Below are 26,129 nucleotides of genomic sequence, written 5' to 3' on the forward strand. Positions count from 1 at the left end.
CATTCAAATCTACTGAACGGTTTTCGAGTTACAGTTGTCAGCGGTTCAAAAAACATACTTTTGGCAAAAACGCGTTTAAAGTTTGCCTTTTTGCTTATAAGTGCCCGAGCTCTCATTGTTATTTGTCGAATAACTCAAAAACTAAATATCGGATCAACGTGAAATTTTCAGGGAATATTTTTAATATATTACACTTAACTAAAATGTAAAAAAAATTAATTTTTTGAAAATTCTAAACACCCCTATCCCTTTAAGAAACTCCGGTAATATCTCTGAAGGAAACAAGTACTCCAAGTGTGTGTGCCATTATATTTACATTTACGTTTTTTATACGCTGAACAGTTTATGAAATATTGATCTGAAATTTTTTGTCGTAAAAAATTTTTCAAATAGTGTCGAGAACGCGTTGACGACGAACCACGTCCAGGACGGCCATCAACATTAACAGAAGAAATAAAAGAATTGGTGCTTAAGAAACGTCGATTAACAATCAGAGTTCTTACTGACATCGTTGGAATATCGGAAAACTCAATGAAAGCAATTTTGAAAGATCATTTGGGCCTAAAATTGGTTCTAAAATCACTGATTTTTTTCGAAACACAGTGTCGGGTTAACGTTTCTGAAACAATGCTTTCCAAATACGAGGATGTATTAAACCTATTATTACTCGCGATGAGTCTTGTATGTATACTTACGACCCGGAAACACCGTCGCACAATGCACTGATTCTCTATGAAGTTCTCGCCAAATTCTTAACCAAAATCGTGCCGCATACTTTAAGAAAACCATTTTAAGTCAATTGAAACATTAAACATCAAACGCTACGCGCATTGCAGGCTATTCCGAAAATTGATTTTAAGGGGCACACGTAGTGTAATAGCCTAAAAAAGGTAATTTTTGGGAATTTTTATTAAAAAAAATACTTTATCAATTATTTCAAAATTTTAAGAATATATTTATACATGTTTCAAGAATATACAGTGAAATTTTTGAAGAAAAAAATTAAATATTTTTTAAGCTATAGTCGATCTCCAACGGCGTGAAAAAAAGGTCCTTCACTGCTGCAGTGTTTCCGGCCTTCTCCGTGGATGAAATCTAAAAAAAAAAAAATTCTCGTTAAACTAGATAATATTGTCTGTACAAAATCAAATCAAAAATTGACAATATGGCGGCCTTTAAAAAAAATAGTCGAATTTTACCCAAAATTTTGGTCGTTTTTGGCCTGCCAAAATTCGATTTTTTGATCAGATCAAAAATCGGTAGGTCATTGTACGGAGAACTATATATAGAACATGTAAAAAAAAATTCGATATTGATCGGAACATTTGTTTTTGAGTAATCACTGCAGCAAATTCGAAAAATGCTGTTTCGAGAAAAACGCGTTTAAAGTTCCAATGCAACTATCTAACTGCCGAGCGGCTACTCTTTTAAATGGCTGTAACTCAAAAACTGTTTCAGATATCGATTTGAAATTTTAGTATGTTATTTTTAAAGGTATAACCTATCGAAATATGAAAAAATTAATTTTTTGAAAATTTCACACTAGGTGTGCCCCTTAACAACTTTTTCGAGGATTGGGGCCGAGGGAGATGGCATAGATTTTGAAGAATAAATTAAGAATTTTAAAATTATCAACAAAGTCTTATTATTTTTGCTCATATTCGAATATCTTATGATATTTGGTACAGATTTTTACTTTGAGTTATGCTACTATATCCGAAAATACTGACGATCTTATAAACGTCTTTTGAAGCACCGCGATCGTATTTTTTCAGCATTTCTTTACATCAATCCACACGAGCCTTTTTTTGAGCGATTGTCAAATTGTGCGGGATCCAACGAGAACAAACCTTTTTTACGGCCAGGTGTCCATGCAATATCGAATGAATGCTGGTGGGAGAAATGCATAGGCATGCCTCTATCTGAAGGTATGTTACATGACGGTCTTGCATTATCAGTTCACGTACGCCATCGATGTTTTCTGGCACAACGGCTGTTTTTGGACGACCTTCACGGAATTCGTTTTTGAGCGAGCGTCGGCCACGATTGAATTCGTTTTACCAGTTTTTCACAGTGCTATAGGATGGTTCTTCATAGCCATACAAAGATTTTAGTTCATCGATGCACTCGTGTCGTGATAATCCACGTCGACAGTTGTGAAAAATGATCGCACGAAAATGTTCACGAGTTATTTCCATTTTTTGGCCGAGATGAATTTTTTAATTCCCTGTAAATAAAACAATTCACGATTAAATGACAAAACGTTCTGAGTGATGTTATGCTAAAAAATGTCAAACTTTCCAATGGAAATGTCAGATTGCACCTGGCAACACTTAGTGTTGCCTAGTCCAGAAATATATATAGCAGCCTATGTAAGAACATCATACTTCCACTTCAAGAAGAAGCTATGTTCACCAATTATAATATTTCTGCTAAATCCAACGACATCAATTTACGACAATACTTTAGCAACAAATTTGCCATCAAAGTTAAGCATTGTGCTTGTCAGTGCTGTTGCCGTAAAATGTCGGAGCAATTGGAAGCTTTTTGAAACATTTCTTCACAATACATATGAAAGCACACGTCATCTATATTTTGTTATGTCAACTAATTTCATAGAATTTGACAGCATGAAAACCGCCCATTAACGTGAAAATTTATTGAAATAAGTACCTCTAAATTATTTAGTAAAATATGTGCTTTTAATTCATATTTACATATGGAGAAGTGACAACAAATAGAATTTGAAACATGTTTTACATTGACGCCATATACATATTAGATATATTTATAGTAAACAAATTTACCACTTTAGATGATAATATTCAGATATTCAAAAATTAACTAGATTGTATTGTTTATAGGGTTTAAAATATTGTTCATGCATTAGCAAAAAGTAAAGAAAAAATAATTTTTGATCTTGATAATCGGCGGCACACTCTGAATTTATTCTACGTTCTTCTCGAAACTACAAACAAATCGGTTAAGCCATTTTAAGCTTATATTGCATACACTTTTGAAAGATTTGTGTCTATAAACAGGTAAGCAAAGTAAACGATTTTTAAAAATCACTAGGTTTTTGCGATACAAGATTATGTTTACTTTTTATTACATTTCAATGAAAGTCCCACAATTTTCCGCTTTCCCCATCGATTTAAAAATACAATACAACTCTTTTTATTTTACTTTGTCCCTTTTTCATTTTTTATATATTTATCCCTGACAGGTTTGTCAGCTCCTTTGTGTGTTACTTATCGTATTCCTGGAAATTTTTCAATTTATCAACTCTTTGTACTAAATTCTTTGAAAGGAAATTGTCTACAAGTTGAAAATGAGAGTAGATGGAAATGAAATAAAACGAAATATTGACGCTACCGCATACCTTGGCGACTACAGTAAAGATTTTTACACCATAAACATGACTAACATACTAAGTTTCCCATGATATTTTATATATATATATTATATATTTTCAACATCCAGAAGGATAAGTCGAGGACCATACAAAGCATATCTAAAAGATCAGTGTAACACCTGAGTCGTCGGTATATATATAATAAAGTCCCTCAAATATTGATCTAAAAATGTTCACATGTCTTTTTTTCCCCAATAACCGGCTTATTTGTCGGAACGATCGGATATCGGACCAATATAGCATATATCTGGCAATACAAATCGAAAAATCAAAAGGAAGTACTTGTAAGAAAACTTTTTTTTTCCGAAGTTCGGCATGTAATAGTACCCAAATCATAGGTATATACAATCCCCAAAGAAATTATTTAAATCGAATCATCAAACTCAAGTTCTTATATGGAAAACTTTATTTATTTTCCAAGGTCTCGTAATGAAATTTATCATAGATAATTATCCAAGGCATTGATACAATTTGCGAAGAAATTGTTTAGATCAGATAACTATAGCATATAGCTGCCACACAAACTCATCAATCAAAATCAAATCCGCGTATTCAAAATTTTTGACAAGAGATCTACACTTAATTTGACTTGAATTATTGTGCATAATTTCCGAAAAAATGCTTCTAATCGAACCACTGTAGTTGATGTAAGAAATGCATTTGTGAAAGGTATAGCTTCAGTGCAGATAGCAGGTGTAGTTAACGTTTATTGTTGTTTCAATTAATCAATTTATGTAAATAGAAAAAGGTACGAGAACTAGAATGAAGCAATAAAATTAAAAAGTCAAAAGCTTCATTCAAGAAATTTCAATAGAGAAGAGCTGAAATCAAAAACAAAACTGTGTACAATCAGTAGGTGTATAATATTGAAGAAATACATACTTACAACTTTTTAGCGTCTTCTCTCTCAAGTACTTCAAACTGTGAAATACTAGACTGTTGTGCAAAAAATTTTAATTAAAAATTTCTGCTTGCTCGGGGTATCAATACCTCACGGAAGGCACAATTAGCTCACAAAATCCAAGAAAATATTAAAGCTGAATTTTTTCATAATAGAAAATTAGCTATAAGCTAAAAGTTGAGAGAAAATTGGCATGTAAATTGACTATTTAATATTTACAGTCTGTCAAGTAAAAGCGTGGTCGTGTTAATTTATAAAAAAAAAAATATTTTATGAAACTTTCATATCTATATATATTATATATGCTCACACATTTTCAATAGGGTTTGCATCAGGCGACTGCGACGGCCAATTCAATGTAGCGATGCCAGATTTAATAATATTGTATAATAACAAGATCTTGATTCTTCGAATATTTCACAACATGCGCTTGTTCTCAAAATGTATGTATAAAATCAGGGCAATACTTTTCATAGGCCTCATATACCTAATATAGAGGGTTTGTCTGGAAAGTAATGAGCATTGCCAGCTAACGAAAGAACGGCTGGTCATTTTACTCCGAGCAGCTGGAGAGTCAGGACAAATATTATCCTGCGATGTGTTTCTTTGAGTGGTGCAAACCGAAAATGCAGCGTTCGTTAGAGCAGAGTTACGCGAATAAATTCAGTTTGAAAACCCAGATATTGCTTTAGCAAGAAGTGGTGTATGGCTAATGGCAGCAGGCCTTTTTGAAGGACCGGAAAGAGGTCGCTGATGAAGACCGTGCTGGGACAGCTGCGACTTCGACAAACACCGACAATGCGACTCGTGTGCGCAAAGTTTTGAACTCAGACTGTAGACTCAGTCCTATTACTTTCTCGACAAACCCTGTAGAAAATTTTAAACTTCCGGTCGACTTTACTATATATCGCATTAGAGGCTTCAAAAAATGAATTTTTTTTGAGGATTTTTTTTAGGAGGGAAAGAAATAATTTATTAAGGGGTTAGGGGTAGTCAGAAACACGAAAAAAAGATAATTTTCAGTAATTTTTTTTTGCTATTAAATCACGTTAAAAGAAGTATAATGGCATTATTATAGAATGTGTTGACTTGAAGTCACGAAAATTTAAAAAAAAAGCAAAAATTTTATTTTAAAAGTTATAGTTGTTTGTGTTGACCCTGTTCCAAAAACAGATACTTGCGGTGACAACGATAAGTCCTTGGAGAGTCATCTAAAATCAATCGGACAAAAAAAATTGTTATAAATAGAAAATCCTGGGCCTGATCGAAGGATTTTATTTTTTTTTCAAAAATTAACAAAATGTCAGCTTCAGGAAATTTTTTTCTGAATTTTTGGGAAAAAATCAACAGTCAATTGGCCTTAAAAAAACGAAATTTTTGAAAAAATAAATCCTTCGATTTTGTGTTCAGGCTGGATAGTCTTACCAATTACTGTAGAAAGTATTCAGCGCGGAAAAAACCGAAGAAATACTCAACCTACAACCTCTTTTCCTTTCTTTGTTGTTTAGCAATAACCTTTGGACTTGATGCACTGCTTGGTGTTGAATAATTTTATCATATCATTCTTTGTTTAGTCTTCCCCCAGCGACAAACTTAATAGTTTCTTATTAAATTCTCTCCAATTATTTCATTTTTCATTCAAAAACTTATTGTCTCCGACAAACTTTTCCGCAATTTTCACAACCGATGTCAAAAGTTCAAAACTTTTACACTCTTTCAACGCCATTAACATTTTTATGCTTTGTCTCTCGTTCTCTTTTCTGGCAATTTACTACAATTTGCACGACACTTCGTTCCAGCCGAATGCACAATTGCCACATTATCATTGACATCGTAAGCGACAACAGCAGAAACATTATCGTCAAAAGACAACAACATAAAACATCAACAACAACAACAATCTTTATCAAGTACAGCATGAACAATATCATCATTGATAACAATAACACTAACTATCACCTTCATCATCATTTCCAACAACATCCTCGTCATCATAATCATCATCCTCACAGTTATCTTCATCGTCATCTATATTTGTTTATAAGTGCACATAAAAATCGAAATACATACAAACATTCACAGTTATCGGCGTCTTCATCGTCATTGACTTGCTTCGTCATCCGTTTGTCTGCTTGCTGTTGCACTTATCACTTATGACACTGTTGCTCGGCAGCTGATTCCTCCCAGGTTCGTCGTAGTCCTTAACTCTTCACCGGCGAGTGGCATTTCTGCATGTATTTGTGTGCTTGAGTGCTTGTAATATAAGTATGTATTTTGCATTTTGAGTAGTCGCACAAAATTATATCCTTTTTATAAGCTCGTAAAGAATGCACAGTTGTTGCTTGTTTATGAAATAAGACATGTCTTTGTGGTTATGTCCATAAAAGTGTGGCTTTATAGTTCATATTACCATACGTTCAATGTTGACTGGCTACAAATTTAATAGCTTAATTTTGGCGCCAATAATTTGTTTTGTTAGCTTGATATATTAACTGCCTGGGGTTTTGTGTGCATCGACGACAGGGTTGCATATAAAGTTATCTGCGAGTAATCGAAACTGTGAACAAATACAAACAAGCTATAATAACTTTAACGAGATCATTTCTTATAGCACGAAAAAGTATAAAAAATATTTGTCTTGAATTTGATTAGTCAGTTCAATTTAAGGCTATGTGCTATCCTGTTTCGATCTGAACAATGTGTTTCAAAATATTAGCATTATCTTAAGCAGTAATATATAGGCTAAATTTCGTGAAATACCTTGCCTTACCAAATAAACAAGTTTGCCATAAAAGGACCTGAATTTAGCTAATCAGTTTGTATGGCAGCTACATATATGCTTTAGTGATCTGTTCTGATCTGAACAGTATGTTCGTAATCTTTACCTCCTTGGACAATAATCCATACCACATGTCGTGAAAATATCTTGTCAATTAAAAAAGGTTTTTTAAACAAAAACTTGATTTTAATCTTCAGTTTGATTGACAGCTACATGTTGGTCCTATATCGGCGGTTCAGGCATATTTACAGCTTTTTGGTGAGGAAAGGACGTACGAAAAATTTCACAATGATATATCAGTAGCTGAAGGTCTGATTCGCGTTTATAAATACAGACAGATGGACATGCTTTCTCAATGTCTGGTTAACAGACTTTCTGTCCAGTTAATGGAGCTGTCGGGTAAATATAGCGTCCATTTAACAGAGCTTTCACTGTACTCCCTTTTCACCACTGGTGGAAATGTTGGTTCCCTCATCAATTTTAAAAACACATAGGAACTATTTGTACATTTTCTTAGATGCAAGAGCTCATTAAGAAGCTCTTCTAGATCCAACATACATCCTACTGGAGGTAGTTTGTCATCGTGTACGATGATCACGAATATTCTTTACCGACGATATTTTCATTTGACTAGTCAATTAATAAAACTTCAATGTTAAGGAATTTCAGGGGGGCTGGCGTTCAATATCTTCCCTATTCTCCCTACCAAATCTTGGTGTGTGTTTTCAACATTATATGTATCACTTTTCTCTCCAGTAAAACTTTTAAAACTAGTTTGTGTCTCAAATTAGGAAAGTATCAACACTGTCATTCACCCTTTCTTGAATTCCAGATATCTATTTTGAGTGCGTATGAGCCGAGCAATAAAAAAAACGGCCACAGTACGAGGAAAGACACGATAAAGTCATTCTCCAGCATGACAATGCTCGGCTTCACGTCGCAAAGGTGGTCAAAAAATATTTGGAGACGCCGATATGGGAGATCTTATCCGACCCGCCGTGTTCTCCAGACGTTGCTCCATCTGACTACCACTTGTTCCGATCGATGGCACACGGTCTAGCTAACGAGCTCTTCAGTTGTTATGAAGAAGTAAAAAATTGGATTAATACTTAGATTGACTCGAAAGATGAGGAGTTCTTTCGTCACAGAATACGCATGCTGCCAAAAATACCGTCAAAAGTAGTAGCTAGCGACGGCCGATATTTTTATACTCTCGCAACAAAGTTGCTAAGGAGAGTATTATAGTTTTGTTCATATAACGGTTGTTTGTAAGTCCTAAAACTAAAAGAGTCAGATATAGGGTTATATATACCAAAGTGATCAGGGTGACGAGTAGAGTTGAAATCCGGATGTCTGTCTGTCCGTCCGTCCGTCTGTGCAAGCTGTAACTTGAGTAAAAATTGAGATATCATGATGAAACTTGGTACACGTATTTCTTGGCTCCATAAGAAGGTTAAGTTCGAAGATGTCATAACTAAGCCATAAATAAAGATATTAAAGTGAAATTTGGCACAAAGGATCGCATTAGGGAAGGGCATATTTGGATTTATTTTTTTTTGGAAAAGTGGGCGTGGCCCCGCCCCCTACGAAGTTTTTTGTACATATCTCCGAAACTGCTATAGCTATGTCAACCAAATTCTATAGAGTCGTTTTCTTCAATTATTTCCATATACAGTTCAAAAATGGAAGAAATCGGATAATAACCACGCCCACCTCCCATACAAAGGTTATGTTGAAAATCACTAAAAGTGCGTTAACCGACTAACAAAAAACGTCAGAAACACTAAATTTTACGGAAGAAATGGCAGAAGGAAGCTGCACTCAAGCTTTTTTTAAATTGAAAATGGGCGTGGCGTCGCCCACTTATGGACCAAAAACCATATCTCAGGAACTACTTTACCGATTTCAATGAAATTTGGTATATAATATTTCCTTGACACCTTGATGACATGTACGAAATATGGGTGAAATCGGTTCACAACCACGCCTTTTTCCAATATAACGCTATTTTGAATTCCATCTGATGCCTTCTCAATATAATATATACATTAGGAAAAAATTATCATCTCGGAATAAAACATTACACAAATACGGTGTTTGAGCTGAGGTATTCCTTGTGAAAAAATTGTCGTGATCGGACTATAACTCTTCAAGGTCCCTGATATCGAACACGTAGAACTCAGTTCCTAACCTAACCTAACCTAATTTTTCACCGAAAATATCGGTAAATCTCTCAGAATTTAATTCTAATTAATTTTACAGCAAAATAAAAAAAATATGTAAATGACGGATAATGAAATCTCGATTATCACTTTATCATGCGAGAGTATAAAATGTTCGGTGACACCCGAACTTAGCCCTTCCTTACTTATTAATACCATTTTTGTAACCGTTTTTATACAATAAAGCCTTAAATTTACAAAAAACCGCGGAAGCAAATTTGTAGACCTAAAATCTAATTTTTTGTCTTGTTCTTTGAAAATCTTCGAGCTTAGCTGCAGACAAACAACATAATTATTTGGATGAACAGTCAAATGAATTTTGCTCAAAATCACGAAAAGTAGCAGCGCAAACATGCAATGCTAATTCCACAAAAATATTCGGTCAACATTCATCAGAGGTGTCAGACAAATAATCCATTGGCGAGAAGAAAGCGCTTGTTAGCACATTATATATTTCACTTAAATCGTCTTTGCAACAAAGCAAGAAAACCAGCAAAAATTAGGAGGAAAAATGCGTGTTGCATGCAATAAACAACACACAACCCACGGCAAATCATAGCGACGGCCTGCCAACAGCAACTAGCAATTCCGCTCATTGCCATAATTTTTGCGAATTCCTCAACGCTAACGTAACTGTCAATCAAATGCAATGCGATCGCCGTAAATTCGCGAGAAGCGTGAGGCAGCACCATGGCAGCCGGTGAAGGGAAAAGCTGCGTCTATGTTTGTGGTGTTGGTGGTGGTTGGCGGAAAACGGCACTTGGCACTTGATGGTGGCGGTGCGTTGACACTCGACGCTGTCAAATTGTAGATTGACGTCGGCAAGTGATGGCAGATTTTTTTTCTGCACTCGAGCTTATTTGCGGCCTATGAAGTAGTTGTTGTTGCCCGTGTTGCAAAATTAGCAAAAATATGCCTTTAAATTTTATTTTCATTGCTACCATATGCCATCGGTTTATTTATAGACACGCCATAAACAAAAGTCAATGCACTCACGTAAAGAGAACGGGGAAGTGAAATGGATAGGAGAGAAGCTCGCAGTAATTTTCTTATTCTTACGTACTTATGTACATTTCCATGTCGATTTCGCCAGCTATCAAGTGACAACAAAAACATTAGCAACACAACAACAATGTGTAGACGCAACAAGTGATTCGCTCGTCTTTGCCATTGTTTGTTGCATGACTTAGCACCGCTGATTCATTTTGTTGCCACGTTTTGTATTTGTTTTTGTTGTTGTTGTAGTTGCTGTCGTTCTCACTTTATTTCCGCGCTGTTGTGTATTTATGAAAACATATTTCATGACAATACATCAGCATTTTGACACATTTGGCAGCGCTCCTAGACTTGAATGTGGCACAGTGGAACGATTTCATGAAAATTGCATTTAAATAAATTTTCAAAAAATAAAATGTACAAATGAAAGCAAATTTTTTAAAGATCATATAGAAATTTTATATAGAGGGGAATATTAATTATTCAATTATATATATTAAAGAAATTTTATATAGAGGGGAATATTAAGTGTTCAAATATATATATTTGGTAGTTAACCAAACACACACTGCTTCAAATGCAGGAGAAGGGTTTGGCAGAGGTAAAGTAATCTCATCTCAGCATATGAAGGACTTAAGCGGTGGAATACCATTGACTCTTCCCCCAAGGGACAGCATTACCAAAAGAGTACTCCACTCTTGATCTACTGCTTAGGGATAGTAGTGATTCTCCGAAGGCTCGAAAACGTCGAAAGGAATTGGTGCATGGGTAGCAAAACCACATACCAAACTCTTGATACCTATGGAAAGTTTTCCGACCATATTCCAGGCAGAGGTCTTTGCCACAAGTCAGTATGTATGTGGAGTTAAAACTTTCAACGCAACTATCTCAACGAACGAATAACCATACATCACTACAGTCAAACGGCACTTAAAGCAGTCTCTGCCTAGGAGATCAAATCGCTAATCGTGCAGCAGTGTAGAGAATGGCTGAACACTCTATGGGAACATAACCAAGTGTACCTTTTCTGGATGCTCGGTCACAAAGTTATAGCCGGGAATGAAGTGCCCGATGATCTCGCCCGCTTCCCAGTATCCACTAAGATGGTAAGACATTAATCCTCCATCGCTTTTGGTCCTCATAACATTAAATAGCTAATCCGCAAGGAATAAGTAGTACGCAAGGAGAAGTATTGGTAACAACTCTAAGGCACGTGCCATGTTTATTTTTGTAATCACCCTCCCAATAAACGAAATCAGGCTATTTGTCGCATTCTACTCTAGCCACTATAAGCTCAAGAATCACTTATATAACATGTGCCTAACTTAATGTGCAACTTTCTGTTTCCACAATAGGGAGACTGAAACTCTGGAACACGTGGTAATTGACTCAACAGCTGTCAGCAGACGCAGGATAAGGGTTATAGAGATCACATTGCCTTATTAACACCTAGCAATATATTGGAACTTATTAATATTCTGGAGCTAAGTGGTTCGTTGTGACTTAGGAGAGAGCACAATCGACCTTAGGTCGCGATGCAATCCTTACCTATTTGTCTTATCCCTCAATAACACTCTTGAAAATAGACCACTTTCATATCTATAAAAAGCAAAACAGTCCCACTCTTTTCATAAATTGTAGCATGACAGTTAAATTGTATTCTCTGGAACATCATACCATAGTAGCTGTTGAATATTTCATAGGGAATGGCAATTATAGTTCACTGTTTAAGAGTTAGCGGTGCACATATTTTTCACACAACAAAGTGTTATTTTATTACTCTATTAAGCTATTTTATACCCAAGAAACAGCATATGGAGAGCATAATGACTTTGTTAAACTAAAAGATTCTAAATACCAAAAGGTTTATGATACTACTAGGGGACCTGCCCACGTTTTACTGTGGCTGTTACATAGGTAGTACTATTTGATTGCAGTTCTATTCTACCATTCCCAATGTTTAGCAATTTTATTATTTTTCAGAAGGATCCGTTTGAAATTGTTTAAATATTGCATTGCTCTGTGCAATGCTTCGAAAAGATTTCTGTATATCTCAAATTTTTTATCAACACTTCAGTTATGCCGCTATTTTTTTATGCCAGACCTTTTGCAATTTTAAATTGCCTGTCAAGATACCCCCTCCAATAGTTAGCAGGTATGAAAAAAATGTTATAGCTACCCATAGATGTATTGAATCACCCAATTTATTACTTAAGAACGAACAACTCTGTCCACAATATGAAAACTTGATCTACAGATGTCGCCTTTTACTTTGGCATCGTTTTGTTTAATGCACGTTTACGCCAATTTAAGGTTTGAATATTGGATACTGCGATGGTAGCGCCATCCATCGGTCAAACATTCCAAAATAAGCAATTAATTACAAATGAAAATTAATTAATTCAAAAAAACATTTTCCAGTGGACCAAATTGTAAATCTAAACCATTCTCGAATCTCCTTGAACATACTCACAAAATTTCATCAAAATCGGTCCATCCGTTTAGGAGCAGTTCAAATGCAAACACACGGTCAGAAGATTTATATATATAAAGATATACAATATTCCTAGATTACTATTATAAAACAAACTTAAGTTAAACTAACTTGCAATTTCTTTTGCTCCAGAATATCAACAAATGCTACTCTAAGAGACGCTACCCACTTCATTCAACACCTATTGGTATTGTTCGAAGTGACTTATCGCTAACTGGTTTCAAACTCACCATCTTAATCGGACGTTTGAATAATCTTGGATAACGAAAAGAGATTTTACCAAAAGGTTTTTTAACCTCTTAAAAATTTTGAGGTCACATTTGGTCCATTTCAAGGCAAATTAATATGATGACTAGAAATCTCAATAGCAAGAAGTAGAAAGAAGTATCGAAATGACATATCTTAAAACTGCAACCTATAGATAATTCTAAAGAATTCAAGAAAAACCAAATTCAGGATTCTAAACGAAACTTTCACAACACATTGGACGAGATATTTCACTTGGCTGAAAGTAATTCGTACGAATCAGATCAAATTCATCAACAAGAGTAGAAATGTATCAGTCAATATGATGTGTGGGTAACCAGCCTTAATATGAAGTAGTGCTACAAATGAAAAAATGTCGAAGATCCAAAACTACATACGAACACAGCATCGTCACTTACGAACTGAGTTCATTATATCATTACTAAGGATTCCTTGAAAGAAGCCAGTATCAAAGCTAATCACCAGGCATGAGAGATACAGAAGCTCTAACAACAGGTTGAAATTACACCTATTTCGGATTTCGTTACGCCTTTTAAAGCCATATAACACTAGTTCCTGTTGGCATAAGGAAAATTAACTATACTAAGACTTAGACTTTACCGTTGGATATGGCTTCTTTTAATTTATATTTTAAGAAATATTTCATTCGCTTGAAATTATTGCCATTCCGCCCGTACATAATACATGCCTACTCAACATTCTTTCATATATATTTTTTTTTCTACCAATTGACACTTGTATTTACAGTTATATTTGCTTGCGCATGCTGTCACAGTGCTCATGTCTCTTGCAGTATGTTCGACGGCGCAAAAAAGTAAAATAATTAATTCACAACATGGAAATTGGAATTGAAATATACGAGTCGAGCAAAAATTTGCCACGAAGAGTAATGCGCGTACAAAAATAAAATTTCAATTTACTTGAATATTACATACATGAATGTGCTCTGGATTGATGTCTTCATTTTTTATTAAATGTTTGCACTTTACTGTTTTAATTTATTTTGTCGCTTCAGATTTAAAACGCTCTGACTTTAAGGTATGCCGGTTTTATGTGGCTTAAAATATTCACTTATTTTGACAGCACTTTAATTTCTTTTTGCTTTAAATATTTTATTTTATTTTATTTTTAATTTTCCAGCTTTCAGTTTTTTGTTTATTTCATATTATACACACATGTTGCACGTCATATGGTAATAATATGCAGATGCCCAGCAGTAAAGTGAGATAGTTATATACTACTCTGAAACTAGTGAGAAGAGCAAGCATAACTACATAGTTAGAAAAATGAATTTTTGCACAATAACAACCAATATATTTTGTTGTTCTCCGAAGGGATCAGTTGGCAGATTTTGGTCAGAAGTGTCTAAGTTCAGTTTCATACTTATTCAATTAGAACTAATCCAATTTAAACCCTTAAATAGAATTTGTTTGCCTTGAGCACCTCAAAGATCAAAAAAATACTGTCATAACAAAGCTCTCTTTTGTTTTCTTTTTCTGAACAAACTCTGTAAATCTTAGTGGTCCAATGCTTCTCAGACCAGTTTAATATTAATTTTGAAATGAGTTCTCCTAACTAGTTAGAGATTTTTTTGCTGGGTTCATATATGCATATATGTATGTATATAGGAATGTAAGTGTGCTGTGATCATTGATGGCTATTTTCTTTGATGTTAGCAGCTTGTGGTCAAAATCGATTAAACTCAGCTGGTGAAAATTGTGTCAAAATGAGTGAAATGAATTTGGGATAGCCATTAGCCTTTTTTTCTTTTTATGTATTTAATTCTTGTGGTTTTTAGCAAATTGATGAAAAGCAATGCATCAAATGATGAATCAGATAACTTAAATAACATATATGTCTAAAAAACTACTTTCTTTTAATCTACTCAGTCAGTGAGGCTGCCCAATGAACCTCCGGCGAAGAGGCGAACAGATTTCGCCCACAACATCCATTCGGGTTGCACCGAGAGTGAACCTACGAGAGGCAGACAACAAAGCAATATGGAATCACACAGCGACCAGCACGTAACGTGCGCAGACATCGACGAAAATCCTTAGCAAGAGCCTATCAGAATCGAGGCCAACGCGCGAAGATAGCGGCTTGAAGCGGAGGATTATAACAATAGAAAGAACAACAAGAGAAAACACAACAAAACGAAAATGATCAGGAGGAGAAATACCGGACCGTCTTCTAGATCCCATATAAATACTAATCACTAATCCACAACTACCTCGCAGTGGTACGCGACAACTAATATGGTTCCTCTAGAAACAGTGCGATCAATAAAAAAAGAAAGGTCAGTAGCAAAGAAATCCCACGATCAAAAAGGACAAGTGACAATCCGTTGCCGTGATCATTAGCCAGCAGTAGCCAAACTCTAAAAATTCTGAATCATAAATTTTGCTGAATTATTTAGCTCTATTGTTTCTACAGATCATGAGTTATATTTAAATACCCCCTATTTTAATAAACTTTCTTACTTGCGACTATAGAAACTTCACAAGGACTATGAAGCAAAAAGGCTCATGGAACCTAAGTACTTAGGTGAGAGCGAGTATGGGCACACTGTAATCCTCGCACACTTTGATTTCATTCCTGAACATGCCAGTACCCAGTCGAAGCGGAGTTTGCTGTCGTAAAGGTGGTAGTAGATCTATATAATCCGAGAGTAGGACAGCGATATTAGAGCCTTGAGCTCGCTGGCAGTGCACTCAAGATTAGTAAGCGTTGTCTAGGCTCATTGACACTAGTTTCGAGTTACTACAGTTACACTGGTTTGGGTAGCAAAGCTACAGCAGCGATGAACGAACCGTAAGTCTGATGACCTTGATGTATCGGTATTTCAATCTCAATAACTGCGGAATGACAACGAGTAAGAGGCTTCTCGGCTCTTCTGGTTGTTCACTATTGTATCACTAAACCGCAGTTCAGCACAACAAGCATTGGCCAACTACTAGCAGCTGTACGGTCACAAGTTCCATCTTTCCCAGCATAAATCGTAAAAGGTATAGCTCTTAGCTCGCTCTTGGCAAAGTGCTACTTTCATTGATTGTAGGAGATCTAACTGGTTATTGCACAATCGTGATTCATTCGATAAGATTGAGTATGATGTCTTGTTAAGCGATCAGCCATCTAACCTAACTAAAAAATTGTTCATACACCTTACTTACCATATTTAACCGCTTTTGTGTAGTGATTGGAGTTTTGTGTAAAACTTAAAGCAAGTGAAGAAGAGTGTGAGTGACCAGAAACGATTCTTTTGCACATGACTGAAGAGCTCACGACTTAAGGTCCGTATCCGGCTCTTAAAAAATTGTTCAAGAAAAAAATTCCTTATATTTATATTATATGGAACGATGAGCTGTATCAGATACACAATGACATTGACGTAGTTCAGCGAATTAATAGACAGCGGCTACGCTGTCTAGGTCATGTCATCCGAATGAATGAAAACACCTCAGCTCTGAGAGTATTTAACGCAGTACCCGCCTGGAGAAGCAGAAGAAGACGAAGGCCTTCACTCCGTTGAAAATACCATGTGGAGAAGGACCTGGAAGGACTTGGAATCTTCAAATGGCGCCAAACTGTGAAAAGGGAGAACGACTGGGGCGGTGTTTTAAATACGGCTATAACCGCGTAAACGGAGACTACGCCAATAAACAAGAACCGCTTGTGTTGGAAACGGAAGTATCCGCTAAGAAAAAAAAACCGTATTGTAAAAAGTTCCGAAAACTAAAGAATAGCCCGATAGAGGCCTACGACAATCGGAAAACCTAACGAAAATGAACCTGGGCTTACTCGAATATCGGCCTAAGGCCTGGACAACATTTTTCGAAGTTACTTGTAATATATTTTATGGCGCTGAATCTACAACAATGAGAGAATCTGCCCTGTCGCCTTATAAAAAGTGTAGGCTATATTTATATCTTGGCTCCAAACGAACTTATTTACTTACAATGACTTATTCACTTTAGCAAGGTAAATTTTGGCAATCTACAAACCAAGCTCAAGGACAAGCTAAAGCAAACCTGTTGAGAAATATATTATATTTCACACGAAAAAGGCTATAGACAAAATTCCCTTGTACCAGCGACACCTACACAAGCAGTTAGGTAGTTGTTCAGTTGAAATATTCCACCGGCAAAGCAATAAATTTTATTACATTTCATTTACAGGTTTGCCAACTCAACAATTTCGTCTAACTGCAACGCCCACAAACATACACCTGCATATCTATATCGCTGGGTAGGTACCGCGTATATATACTAATTGAGTATCTGTTGGCTGGTAAGAGCAAATAGTAGAGCAAAACATACAACAAAAAATCGGCAAGCAAAAGCAAACACAGAAAAACTAACGGGAAATCCTGACGCCGAGGCGATCACTAAAGCTATCCAGTTAGCAAATAAAGTGGTGCAGCGTGTAGCCAAATCATTTGGTTGCGGTCTGCACTGAATATATAGACACCCAGTTACATATACTATATATGTGTGTGTGTGTATGAGTACTTTGTAGCATTAGTTTTTCTCGGTGCCACCTCGCTAATGCCTGTCACCTCGGCCGGCAGCCGGTTCTGGTTGGCTTGTAATGCTTTTGGCGCTCATAAATCAATTTGTCGCCGGGAAAAAAGTATTCGGAACAAATATAACGGTAAATAACTCAATTTTCGCTTTAGTGAATTTGCGCTTGTTTAGGAAAACATTTAACGCACGAAGCGCAGCATTTGTGGCGAAATTACTGTCTGTGAGAGGTACATGAATATATACTATATATAGAGGGATATATGGTATATTTATAGCCTTATAACCTAAATCGCCTAAAAAGTGAAAGTTGCGTGCTTACAGGTAATGACACACAACAACAACACAGGCATGCCAGCTGGCCGGTAATAAATAAATTTAATTATTTTTGCGTTGCACTCGAGTCTTGCTGTTGCTCTTTGTGCAATCGCTTATTTATTTACTTTGACTACTCGCTTAAATATGACATTCGCCCCTCGATCCCGTTAGTTGCATATTAGATGTGACACAATATACGAGTATATGTGCCGTAACTGTCAGGCAATCCATTAATGGCGTTATCATTTGGCAACCAAAGTGACTTATCGCTAATAAATTAATTTGCTCTGTGACGTAATCGCTTTTTTCATTGTGATTAGTTGCTGGCAATCCAAAGCCATGGGAAATTTATTAATTATTTAATTTTATCAGTTGTGTGCAAATATGCAAATCGCTTATAGGATTTTATTAATTAGTCAGCTATCAATTAATTGAACTGAGTGCAAAAGCAGTGCGAAGGTCACGCTGTTAGTACCAAGGTCACTCAACTGAGTACCAATATAAAAAAGGTATTTTAATGAAGAGTGCTTTTGAATATTATACATTTGCAACAGCAACTTAAGTTTGGAGAACTTGACCAACTGGCCGAAAGGGGTAAAGATCGAAAATTCTACAAGAAGATGCGACGACAAAGAGAAGGTTTTAAGACCGAGTCATACTCTTGGAAAACCTCAAGAGGTGAGCTAGTGATTGATACCTAGAGCATACTGAAAATATCTAGGTAACACTACTCCAGCGTGCCGAAGGGTAGTGAAAGTATAACACCAAAAGAAGGTGAACCCTATTCCACAATCGATGACTATGGAGTAAACTTTCCATTGCCGACCATGAAAAAGTTCAAAGAGCAATTACCCCGTTTGAAGAACAAAAAAGACCTAAGCTCAATAAAAGACAAGCTCCAACTAGACTTGATCTGGGTTCCCGGTCACAGGAACATTTTCAGTAACGAAAGGGTAGACGAGTTGGCAAAGGCAGGAACTTTCCTTAACGAATCCGAGGCGAAGCTAATACCAAGCCCGCTAGGATCGATCAAAAGAGAGATCAATAGATAATTTCAACAAATTGCAATTAACAGGTGGAAAAACATTACAAAATGCATCATAACAAAACAATTATGGCCAACATAAGACAGGAAAAGAACCAAAGACTTATTAAATAGGTCAAGGAAAAGTATCTGTAGAGTAACAGCTACCCCAACAGGGCACTGGCCATTTGCGGAAAATGCGTCCAATATGGGTATGTCCTACAACAACATCCGAGGCTGCGGAATAGTAACGAAAAACGAAACAATTTTCCACTTTCTTTGTAAATGCCCAGCCTTAGCACAGATCTGACACAAAACACTTGGAATCCATCAAGCACCAAACGTTGAATGAATTTCTACTAAAAGCATATCAGACATAAGTAGTTTCATCGAAACCTCAAAATGGTTTGAGAGAGAAGGTGAAACGTAATAGCAGATACAGAAGGTTCTACGAATAGTGTATCAAAATGGCACATCAAGTGCTAATTGAGCCCGATAGACAACAGGGCGGCACTTCTACCTACCTACCTACCCGTTTGAAGCACAGCAAGGCGGTGGCGACCGATGAATTGCCGACATGCATCAGATTCTTTATAGAATATGGTCAGGCAAAAGTATGCCCGACGATAGGACTGCCAACAGTGACGTGGGAACAAAGTCACGAGTGCAAAGACTGTTTGTTTGCTGACAGGAGATATTTCGACTTGCCCTTCTTCAATACCACACCCATTTACTTTGCTTCTTCGTTCAACCTGGAGAAAAGAGCACTAATGGCGTGGTTGTTATGGCCAAAGATATCGATTTCATGGGCGTATGCCAGCAGTTGTACACTATTGTTGAATATTGTACCTCCCTTTTTAGATCTATAGCTCGAATTAATTTATCCAGGAGTTGATTGAAAAACCAAAAACCAAACTCTATAAGTCACTCATAATTCCCGTCGTGCTATATGGTGCAGAGGCCCGGACGATGTCAACAACGGATGAGTCGACGTTTCGACGGATGAGTCGAGTTTTCGAGAGAAAAGTTCTGCGAAAGATTTATGGTCCTTTGCGCGTTGGCAACGGCGAATATCGCATTCGATGGAACGATGAGCTGTACGAGATATACGACGACATTGACATAGTTCAGCGAATTAAAAGACAGCGGCTACGCTGGCTAGGTCATGTTGTCCGGATGGACGAAAACACTCCAGCTCTGAAAGTATTCGACGCAGTACCCGTCGGTGGAAGCAGAGGAAGAGGAAGTCCTCCACTCCGTTCGAAAAGCCAGATAGAGAGGACCTGGCTTCGCTTGGAATCTCCAATTGGCGCCACGTTGCGAAAAGAAGAAACGACTGGCGCGCGGTTGTTAACTCGGCTATAATCGCGTAAGCGGTGTCTACGCCAATTAAGAAGAAGAAGTAGATTGAAGAAGTCGCACGATAGGGAGTCGTCTTGTCCGAAACCTCATTTGGTATCGAACGGCTCGGAGGGGTCTTTTTACCGATCCTGACGGAGCTTTTGGTATTGGTGTTAGGCAGTTTACACAGCCATATTAATTTTGCGAGGATACCAAAATTTTCTGGATTTCTTTTTATCAGAACTTATAATTGCTGATTTTGCAGAACTAGATTTTAAAATCCAACTTTAATATTTTGAACATGTTATGAGACTAAAAACTAATACAATTACACGTAATATTGTATTTATTTTTTAATAAATAATAAAAACAAAAAAAAATTTTGGACACAAAGTCAGTCTAGTTAGCCAAAAAGCATGAAGAGACATTAATTAATGTAGAACATAAAGATTTTCACGCATCACAACGCACCACAGACATGCAACAGCGGCACATATCCATCATATTTAAATATCCAATTAACACCGACGCATTGCGAAACGCACCCACTCACCAACGCCATGCTATGCAGTTATGCACAACGAACGCACGGCGCAAACCGCAAATCGCATTAGTGTGTGGGTTAACAAAAGTGCACAAAACATTTTAAACTAGAGGGACTTAAAAATTATGCACTCTACCAAATATTATTTGATGTAAATGTATTTGTAGGTGTGTAGGTATGCTTTGGTGGCATGTATTGTCCAATTGCTAAATACATGTACTTTGCAACACGCATGTCAAGTGCGGCCCACGCTGATGACGGATAAACAAGGTGGCGCCGCCAAAATGTTTCACAAACCAATTTAATTAGTTTTCACTTATTTTTAGATTTTTTGGACAATATATTTTTGGCATTTTTAATGAAATAGATATTAGCGATTTTATTATTACAATTTACCAGAAAAAATTAATGCCCACTTTAGGAATATTACGGAGTACGATTTCGGGCTTTAAACAGCACACATTTACCTTTTAATGAACTTGCAATTAATTCTAGGAAAATGGTATGTATAAAAGTGGCAATACGATTTTTTCATTGGTTGAAGAATGCACTGTACCTCAATTTGTTATTGCAAAACCTACTCCAGAAGAAAATATTTATATTAATCTTCCTTGAGTCTACATAAAAAAATTTTGGCGAAAGCTCTTTGTCAAAACTGTTTGGAGGAAGGCAAGTCGGAATCACTTTCTTCTCTATTGCCTGGCTTTTGCCAGACTGCTATTGAAATATCCTTTTAGACACACTTTTGGAGAACCTAGGAAGATGGCTGCGATTGATATTAATCGGCTTAATAAGTTAGCGGTAAGCTCAAAATGCTTCATGAATATTTAAGGTGACGCACTTTAAGAAGTTTTTCAAACTTTCGACAGGAAGAGAATAAGTGGTAATGAGAATACGCCGGCATTTCTATGAAATATCTTAGGCTGAGTACTGCGACTGTAAAGCAGTAACTTTCTCTTACGTTAGATGAGCCGTTCTATATTGGTCATTAGTCTGCTAAGTTCGGAGATGATTTTCGCTGCCTTTCGGGCAAAAAAAAATAATCAGGGTCCAGTCATACGTTTACGTTGCTTTTGTGTCCCTAAAATATTCGTAGATCGTTCGTTTGCATACTGACTATGAGAGGCATGTGCTTATTTGTTAACAGCAGGAACTATGTATGTATATTTTTTCGTAGCGAGCTAAAAATTGTGTGAGTCAAGCCAAGCGTGCATTCAAACCGTGACATGGTTCAGCTTTCTTGGGCAGTTTTCTATATCTCGGGCGTTGATTAGTGCGGCGATATCGTCCGCATAGCCAACTAATTGCGATCCAACTGACATATCAAATTTTAGGATATCGTCATAGCTTATGTTCCACAGGTCTGAACCAAGAATAGATATTTTGTGCTTCTCCCGTTGTAAATAATAACTGTCGTCCATTTGTAGATTAGTTTTTATTACTAATCCAGCTCCGCATCACAGGATTGAGATAATCGGGATTCTAAAACTAAAAAAAACCATCTCACGTTATTGAAAGAGTTTCCCCTACGGTCGCCAACAAAACACTTCATTTGAATTTGTCGTCTCTACTCTGTGCAAATTGTACGCTTTTAATGGCGCTTCAACAGCTCCTAAAGTTGACCAGTGAGATCTAAAACCGTGCTGTCTAAAATAGACTGCACCAGCTTGGTTTAAAGCCGCTTCGAGTCCAAGGTTTAAGTATCATATGATAAAGTTTTATTGCTGTATCGTGCCTGCAATGTTTGCGCTATGCTGATGGCAAGCTGGGATCTCCTTTTCTCATAGTTATTAGAACAAGCCGCTGTTATTTCTACTTCTTCTGCGTCTATTATTTCAAGAGTTTCTACTGGGATCCTCTTCAGACCAGTTGAGTTTTTAAATTTGAGTTTGCCTACCGCCAGCTGTTCGAGGGTTAAGTTGGGTTATATTGGCCGAGTGTCAAGCCATACAAGAAACTACTGATCTTTAGTGATTCCAAATAGTGGTTTAGTTTCATTTGAGTTGGTGACTGTTTTAACTTGATATCTTATTTTAAGACTTCATCTATTCGCTTGAATTGCAAAGATGGATCTAAGACGAGGTCTAGACATTGCTAAAGCAAAGCAACGAAAGTATCTCTTTCATGCCTACTTCCCAGCACTTTTTGTATTATCATCGTTACTTAAGCCCATCCGCTCAGCATGTGATGTTGTTAAACCAACAATCGTTCTGCAACCCTTTCGAGGCCATTTAAGTGAAAAGCTTACGTGTCTTTCTTCGGGGTTCTTCCGCATGACCTTACATGTCCTTAAGACCTTCCTTCCGCCCATCAGCCCTTTTGGAAATTTCATTGTTTACAATTTTCAGTGACCTCTGTGTTCACTGTACTTGTTCGGTAGCCAGACGAATAGCACTTTTGGCAATATCATCAGCTTTTTCGTTTCCCGGAATCTCTGCGTGGCCTGGAGCCTAATATATATCCAGCCGCTTTCTCGTAGCCACTATATCTACTCGTACTGCCTCAGTGCTTTTAAGGATATTCTCTGACTTAATGTGATGTGAGATTCCTGACGTTTGGCTGCCGACGTATGTACAAGTATATGTTGATAAACGTGATTGGCTATGATCTCATCCGCTTTCCTGACCGCAAAGACTTCCGCCTGGAAGATACTGCAGTATTCTGGGAGATTGAAGGGTAGCCGAGCAGTGGATTTTGGCTCCCACTCCAATAGCCATTTTGGGATCCGTCTGAATAAATGCCGAAAGTGCCGCTGGCGATGCAAATGCTCCTTGGAAATGGCGAATTTCCGGAAGTCTTATAGCTTCTATGGTCCTTTTTTGGGTATAATGATGAGTACATTTACAATGTAATCCATTTTGAAAGCGTTTCATGCAGTGGGCTTTGCTCGAGCTCCGAGTATTTTCATTATTACTGAATATCTAGCCGACCAGAAAAACAATGTTTTGAGAAAAACGCGTTTAAAGTTCAACAACTCTGAGAGAGAGGATTCCGAGGCGCTCTAGGAAACTCGTTATAACTCCCGAAATATTTCGAATTTCTGTCTGAAATTTTCACAGTATATTTTCAAGACATTGTACTTTCAAATTAAGCAAAAAAAAAATTTTCGATTTTTTGAACCCAAGTTACTTATGTTGTTGCTATGAAAAATACACCCATGACGTATTAAAACTTCGGTTCAGCGAAGTCAACATGTCTTCCTTGTTCCAATTGCAATCGTTATCACTTTGTATTTGTTGTTATGGCTTGACAGTTATCACACCATGCAATTATTTATATCTAATGAAAGGGTAATCCCCTCTGTGCGCTCAAATACCATACAAGTGCCAAATTACTGGATATAAGCTACTTACAATTACAACCGAAACCGAATGGCGAAATTAATTAACGCTACACCTTTGTGTATGCGCACTCATATTCACTTTTATGGTTAGCAAATTATTGCTCTGCCGTAGCGCCCGAATTGCTTTCGCACTCACATTACAATTTTATTCCATTTATTCATTATGCAAAATTTATGCATTTATTTACGCCTAAAACGCTCAACAACTATCAATTAAAATATAATATTCACTCACACAATGTTGTTGCGCAATAACTGTTTACAATCGCGCAACGCAAACACCCACACACTCACATGCAGAGGGTTATGAGCTGTCGGAAAAACCGACGTCATAACTAAAACCGATTTTATCCCACCAAAAGCCATCAATGTCAGCCATTAATTAACATTTAATACGCGCAAATAGATTTTTCATTCATTAAATCTATTTAATAATAATGATTTGTAGAAGTGTTGCATTGTATTTGTATGTATGTGTGCTTGTGTGTTGAGGGTGGCTCTGGGAATTTGCAATTATTTGCACATTACGAATTACACTCCCATAAGCAATACGCATTTGGTGATTATTTGCGGCAGTAATTATAAGTCAAAAATTATTACTGAACGATGGGGTTTCTAAACTTTGGTTGAACTGGTCGGCTGGTTAGATGGCCAAAGGATCAAGTGTTGAAATTTACAGTTTGTGAGCCTAAACGTATGTAGATATATTTACATGCATATTATTGTATATAGCACTGGAAAGTATCTGACTCAGGTTTTCGAACCGAAATAGATATATATATTATAATGGTGATCGAAGGAGAGGTACTTTCTTCAATAGCCTTTTTTATGTTATTTTTAGTACAGTAATGTTTGGCATTTCATCATGGAAAGACTCACCCTTTTATTACGAAAATTCACCGTTTTGAAAGAATGCGCTTCGCTCAACTTATGTAAACATAATCGGCCTACTGAGAGTAATATTTGCAACACTATCGCCCATCTTGAGACCCAACATTCGTTATTGGATAATTATTTGACGAATAAAGAACGTTCAGCACGCAGTGATGAAAATATAGTAACCTTAGCAGAGAGTGTACACGCAGACCGTGGAGAGTTGATTCGCAGCAACCCGGACTGACCTATGGAACGACTCGTTCTATGGGCTTTTGAAAAGTTCCAAGAAGATCCGACGTTTTCGAGCCACATGTCGCGATGTCGCATTTGAGACGATGATAACCAATTATTTGATTCCTGAAATATAAACTCGTGATCTCGGTGACATATGGTTTTAATAAGATGGCGCCACCGCATGAACGATGACAACATCTGATGCGTCGACGTTACGAGTTTTCGAGAGAGAGGTTCTACGGAAAATTTATGGTTCTTTGGGCGTTGGCCACGGCGAATACCGCAGTCGATGGAATGATAAGTTGTATGTGATACGCAACAATATTGTGATAGTTAAGCAAATTAGGAGACAGCGGCTACACTGGCTAGGTCATGTATAAAAATACACCAGCTCTGAGAGTATTCGACGCAGAGGAAGAGGAAGACCTCCACTCCGTTAGAAAAACCAGGTGGATCCTGGCTAAACTTGGAACTTCCAATTGGAGCCAAAAAGCGAAAAGGAAAAAGGATTGACACACTTTTTGGGATTGTTGGTTATACACCGCAGTGTCTACGTCAATAAAGAAGAAAATTTCTATAGGTAAATAGAGACGAAACTTATACTTGTATTAAATGAGTCAAAATTGCAAAAAAAATGTGGATTTTCGTTTTGTAATTGATTCGCATAAATCAGTAACGTCAAACGGTAGATATGTTTTTAGGGACAACTGAATATTCACACATATACTCATTGAGATGCCCAAGTCCAAATTATTTGTAGGGCATTCTACGCAGTCACCAAAGTCCACCAACTTCCTTTTGCAGCCGTAAAGCTCAACACAAAGCTCCTTTAATTCATTCAACGCTAAAAAGCTC

At 36.8% G+C, this 26,129-nt stretch overlaps 2 long non-coding RNA genes across 2 annotated transcripts in view; one reads left to right on the forward strand and one right to left on the reverse strand.

Annotated features, from left to right (window-relative positions):
• The first annotated feature begins 8,298 nt into the window (after positions 1–8,298).
• LOC125778983 (uncharacterized) overlaps positions 8,299–26,129 on the forward strand; it is a 23,872-nt gene continuing 6,041 nt past the window's right edge. Inside the window, exon 1 of the long non-coding RNA XR_007423071.1 lies at positions 8,299–8,547. This is a non-coding gene — a long non-coding RNA (uncharacterized LOC125778983). The remainder of the gene's footprint in view (positions 8,548–26,129) is intronic.
• Positions 8,755–26,129, reverse strand: part of LOC125778984 (uncharacterized) — a 24,126-nt gene continuing 6,751 nt past the window's right edge. The window contains exon 2 of the long non-coding RNA XR_007423072.1: positions 8,755–8,915. This is a non-coding gene — a long non-coding RNA (uncharacterized LOC125778984). The remainder of the gene's footprint in view (positions 8,916–26,129) is intronic.

Source organism: Bactrocera dorsalis, chromosome 5, assembly GCF_023373825.1.
Source record: "Bactrocera dorsalis isolate Fly_Bdor chromosome 5, ASM2337382v1, whole genome shotgun sequence".
Taxonomy (NCBI): Eukaryota; Metazoa; Arthropoda; class Insecta; order Diptera; family Tephritidae; genus Bactrocera; species Bactrocera dorsalis.